Genomic DNA, 6,033 nt, shown 5'->3' with positions numbered 1-6,033 from the left:
GGTGGAAATTCAACCTCTGTGCGAAAGGGGAGACAGCTGCAAATCTGAGGGCGACCAGAAATAGCACAGCCTCTCGGGAAGGTCTCACGGCCAGGACACGGGCGGTCACGAGGAGCACGAGCCAGCCTGTTGCGCTGCCCAGGCCGAATGCTACACGTCTTGCATCACCAGGGAGCTGAAAGCAGCCTCGTCCTGCAGCCGGGTGAAAAATTAGCCAGTGGGTGTATTCATGGGACAAGGCAGCACGGAGACAATTGTGAGGAAACTATCTCAACGTTTGCCTGGATTAATGACTCAGAGAACTGTCCAAACAGCTGTGTCTGATACTGAGGATATCTGCGAGCAGCAAAAGGCTCAGTACCAGATGCAAACACTATCTCCAGCTCGCAGGCCAGCACTGGCGGCTGCAAGAAGGGGAGTTCCCTAAGAGACAGCTCTATTTTGAGCATGAGGAACAGCCACGGGTGGGGCAGAAGGGCTTCGATGTGCAGATAGGCACGCTTACCTGTGCTGCCAATAATGTACACAGCACAACACTGCGCAGCATCACAACCAAAGGGCGAACCTTGCAAAATGTCTCTGCTAACGACTCACTTTTGCCCTTGTTTCATGTTCTTTGTATGCAGCCATCAGCACAACTCTCCTCACCGTCACCCAAATCTGTTTGAGCTAATGGGGAGAAGCTTTAGGTGGCAGCAGACGAAATAGCGATTCTTGGGAGGACTTGCTCCTTTGTCAGCACATCATATGTGCAAAAAGGCCACGTGAGACTAAATATACCGCTCTAAATAATCACTTACCTACTCACATACTGTTCCTGAGGTGCAAACAAACAAAGTAAATGCCCTCATTGACCAAACATGAAGAAAACAGCTGGCAATGGGCTAGTGAGATAGCCAGTGGGAGAGGGTGGCTTTAGACCACCCGAAGTCCCAGCTCCTGGGTGTCTCTTCCAGTCTCTGGATGAATTGCATCCTTAAAGCAGCCTGTCTCAAAGGGCAGTAAGAAGTCATTTGCTTTTTGAGGGACAGAAGCCCACAGAGATTAGACCAGCTGAAGCCAAGGTGGAGTTTTCATTTATGAAGCTAAACAAACATAAAATCATTGCCTTGACATTGGTTTCCCTCATAATTCCAGAGCTACAAGTTGCACTCCAATTCCCTCTAACATTTGCCACCTTCACAGAACTATTAGACAAACGCTTTTTCCAGCATTCTTTGTCCTGTATTGGGAACTCTTTCCCTGACAGAGACCTCTCTCCCAGCTGCTTTCTGTATTGTCCTGCCCATTGTACAGCAAGCTACAGATCTCATCAAACACAAGCACAGGAACAGGAGGTCTGTGAACTCCAAGCTCTGCTACTAAATTGTTTTGTAACTTCAGGCAAGCGACTGAAAGTCTGTCTTGTTACCTCCACTGTGCAGCAGTGATAGTGCTTCTTTTCCAGCTCACGGGGTGATAGGAAGCTTTGCCGGCCATTACTCAGATGAAGAGTTAGATCAGTACAAGTCCTCACTGTGCTTCCTTGTACTAGAGATAAAACCTTTCATTGTCAGAGGTGGCCGTTAGCCCCTTGTGCAAACCCTGCAATTAAACCCATTTACTGGTAAGTACCCAAAAACATGGGTAACAGCAACAGGACTTGCCTGCAGAGTGCTCCAGGAACATGAAACCCTAAAGCCACCAGCACAGGGACATTTCACTCAGGTCTGCCACTGGTAATTTTAAAGAAGTGGCAAGCAAGTGGCAGGCAGAAAGTTTTAGCTTTGTTATTTGGCTAGAGCAGGGATGCCGCAAAACAGCTACAGTACGTCATACTATTGAAATGAACCTGGAAGGATGCACTTCCAGTTTCAGTGCTCTCACCTTTGTTAAATCGTCATCTCACTGGGCCCGTTTCCCTGCCTGCAAATGGCATTAATAGTATTTATTATGCAGGCAGTGTGGCACAGGAGTCCGCTTGTTACCTGTCCGTGCACGGCTCTGAAATCTTCACACAATGAGCTTCTCAGCATGCCAGTCACACTTTTCCCTTGGTATCTCCCAGGCACGCTGTGTACCTGCTGATCCCACCCATCAGTGCTGTGCCTGGTGTCCTGCAGCTGCCCGTGTCACCGCTGCCTGTGTCACCGCTGCCTGCGTGCCCCTCCTCGCAGCACCGTCACAAGGGGGGGGGAAGAGTCCTGCGACATCGGGTAGAAGTCAGCCAGCACGGCTAAATCTTGTCAGAGCAATCTCATTCCTCCTGTTGCTTTGCGTCCTCGTCTCTCATTACTGTCACTGCGACCTCACCGAGATGCGCCGAGGTCGGGCTCGCTGCCCTGTCACCTCCCCAGCCCGCCCGCGCTGAACGGGCAGCTCGGCAGCTCTGCGAGTGGGTTACGGATGGATTCGGTGGGTAACATCGTGTAAGAAACAACGCTAGGTGATGGCATTTAGTTAAGATAGATCCGTGCTATGAGCTGCACACGCTGTTGCCCAACTTCCCACCATCTGCACAGCAAGCTTTTAGCTTTATGTTAAATAGACGTTAATCCCTGCTTGTATACTTAGCTGGAGGCATGCGATAACACATATGTTGCTCTTGAGATGCACTTGCCCCCCTCACAAATTGTGCTTGTGCCTGTAATGGAAATATATATTAAAATATGCTTCTGTTCTTGTATTCGGCTCTTTGGTGCCACCCACAACTCCTGGTGCCTGCGTGTTCTGGCTTCTCACATCCCACTTGGCCGCTGTGCTTCGAATGCTGCCTGCTACTTAATGTGCAGCTGCCCGGGGTTTAACCCCCAGCTTCCAAGCCCCTCTCCCCAGATCAGCCCCACTCAGCCCCCCAGCACGGGCAGGATGCCACGGCGTCCCCAGTGCACGGGGGGCTGGATCCTACCCACTGCCAACCCCGCCAGGGGAAGCAGCCGGTGCAGTAACCAGGGGGCTCCCTCCCTGCCCGCTTTCCCTGGCCTCGAAGAGCTCATCTCACCCCTGCCACTGAGGTTCTCAGCAGTTAAACGTCAGTGAAGAGGCTGAGGTAGAGGGGAGCGGCGCAGACACGTGTGGAGGAGCGTGCTGAAGGTCCTGGAGGAGACTCTGACACGGAGCCAAGGGTCAGCACGTGCCTTGGGGCGACCTTCCTAGGATCAGATAGCAGCCTGGAAAGCAAAGGGCACAAACTCGCAGCTAAGCAGGCAGTGCTCAGAGCAGCTCAGGACCCAAGATACACGCGCCCAGGAGGCTGCAGCTAGCCCAGTCACAATGGGGATAGCTGACAGCCTTTAAACGTAACTGAGGAAACTCCTCCAGCTCACAGCACAGTATTTCATACCATATTCCATAAGGGCTGAGCTGTGGGGGTGGCGTGAAGGGTCTGTGTTTCATGAAGTGATCTCAAAGGGAATAGACGTGCTGCGATCAAAGAGTACTTCCTAGCTCAGCGATTCCTTGTGGTCTTCGTGGCGCCTCCTTTACGCCACGCACCTGCCTGCTTTTCCTCACAGAACAGCAGAGATCAGCACACTGTAAGGCTTTAGGAATTTGCTTTGGGTCCAGGAAAGGAAAAGTGTAGTATTTAAAAATCCTCTTCGGCCTGTCACTTCACCAAACGATTCTGTAAGGCTCCCTGTTTCATTAGCAACTCCAAAGGCTCATTTTCTCAATATTTTAGCTCCTCCAGAGGTCACCAGGGGGACGTGGGTCTCAGTTGCACCGGGGTGCTGGATATCGTGCTCCGGTTTGCTAGCACCTCATGGCCACTTGACAAATCAAGCAAACAGCACCACATGCAAATGGAAGCACGTGGAGATCCATGTTCCGTGGGTTTGTAAGAGAGTCTACATGCGTGAAATGACCTGGCAAGAAACACGACCTCTGTAGTGGCAATGAGGTGGTAAATACTCTCAGCTGGCATAAATCAAACAGAGCTCTAAGTGACACTGGAGGAACAACAAATAGCAGCTGACAAAAGCTGCTACATAACACAAAATCCAAGCATGAGGCAGACACGTAACCAGAAAAATGGTTATTGTTGTCTTCCTCCTTCCCAGCCACATATCACACACGGATACCCCCAACACCTTCTCCCCTCTCCTTTGAGGGCCACAAAGGCCGGGCAGTGGCGCAGCCTGGACATCTCACGCTCTGGAGTTGAGTTCCTTTGATTATTTTTTTTTCTGATGTTCAAAGGCTACTTTGAACACACCCAAACTTAGCGCTTTATCAAGTTATTTTATTTTAGGAAAACACATGACAGATGAATTTCCAGCAGAAATGCTTCAATTTAAATAGATCTTTGGCCAGACTTTCAAATTGTTCCTAATTAATATTCCCTTTGAAATCTATCAACAGCCTTTGTTATTACCTTGCCTTCTGCATTAGAATCTGAAACTGTATTATTTCAAAGGAAAAGTCACTTTTGCATGTGGAGCCATTAGACACCACTTTGTTATCTAGTTCAGTTTTTAAACCAATTTTTTCTGCTTCTCTCTAAAGGACTGCCAGGGCAATAACTTTCTCCCCTTATCTCACTATTCCTACAGCTCTTTGACTTTGGCGTTCTTTCTTTCCCACGTTTCCTTACACTACGGGTTGATAGGTTTTAATGAGCCTTTCACACCTGGGTTTTTATCTAGTATTAATTCCGTACCCTCGTTTCCTACCCCTGTTGGGCAAATCAGGTTTAAACACATTGCAGTTAAAGGTGCTCCACTAGCATAAAACCAGCACAAAGATTCTGGTGCTGGTTTTGTTTTCAATATAAAACCTTTTCCGCCGTGATTAAAATATAGTAAATATAGTGCCTCGGCGATGAGTGCATAAGCTAGTTTGGTGTCTCAGTTCGGTTTCTAGCCAACAACTTTCCCTAATCACAAAACCACTCAAAGTGCTTTGCCTGCTGAGGATGGGAGACGTAGTCTGCACAGACCTGGAAGCATGTCTCCCCTTCCTGAAGCCTCTTCTGGGGCAGAGCTGCCGGGTGTCACGACGTTGGTGCAGCAGGAGAAGCTTTTCGGCTGCAGCCCCTGGGGGAGGCGGATGCAATCTGGCCACCCCTGGCAGCGAGGCTGGTGCTTTGCAGAAGCACCACGTTCCACAGAGTACGAACAGAGAAACTGGGACATGACTTCCAGTGACAGGGAAGGTGTCTGCTGATGATGAATGAACCTCTCTCTGACTCTGAGCTTTGTTGTGGGGAAAAAAAAAAGACAAATTTTAAGTGCTGTGGAAATAAAAATACCCTGTATCTTCATTTTCTCCTGTCACTGAACAAATGCAGTGCTTGTTTTTAAGACTACTTTTCAGATGGCCATACAATTTCTGAAGAGAAAATCCACAGTGCCAAGCAGTGACAGAAAAAAATCACTGCCTCTAGCTCTTACCTAGTCATATGGAAAATATTTGACTGAAGAAATAAAGTCCTTCACTGGAGAGTTTGAGTGATAAGCTGCAGGCAGGAAAAACAGGATCAAATCAGCATCAAACCAGCATTCGCTCCCAAGATGTAAGCAGCTTCACCTACTTGAGCTCAGCAAGTCATTTTGCCGAGAGGCTTTGGGCCTGTTGAAAAGCAGCATGAAGTACAATGAAAAGAAAAAGAGGATTTTTAAGTCAAGCACCGAAAACTGCCCGTATCCTGCCCTGAGACTACAAACTGAGGAAGAGGCAAGGACCAAAATACAGTAATCATACCCTGCAGCTGTACTAAAACAAGAAACGCTTGGTCTGATCGTTCCTAGCAGAGAGAGTTCCTGGTGGCGAAGTCCTGATTTTGCATCTCTGCAGCTACAGGCTGTACCGTGGGCACCGGAGGGCACCGTGCTCCCAGTACCTGTCCTTAGGGCCTGGAAAGCCTTGGCAGGCAGCAAGTAAAACATCCCCTGGGAGGAGGCATGAACAGTTTCCTTAAAACCTAATCAAAACAAACCATCCACGCTGAAGCACTGGCTGTAAAAGCCTGTGTAGCAGAGAACAGACTTCCTGTGACATTGAGCTTCGTTTCTGCCCTCGCCTGCTGCTCAGGGTGCATGCGTTGCAGAAGCC

Source organism: Anser brachyrhynchus (assembly GCF_964034855.1).
Source record: "Anser brachyrhynchus genome assembly, chromosome: 16".
In the NCBI taxonomy this organism is placed as follows: Eukaryota; Metazoa; Chordata; class Aves; order Anseriformes; family Anatidae; genus Anser; species Anser brachyrhynchus.
Note: the sequence above shows the minus strand (reverse complement) of the source record.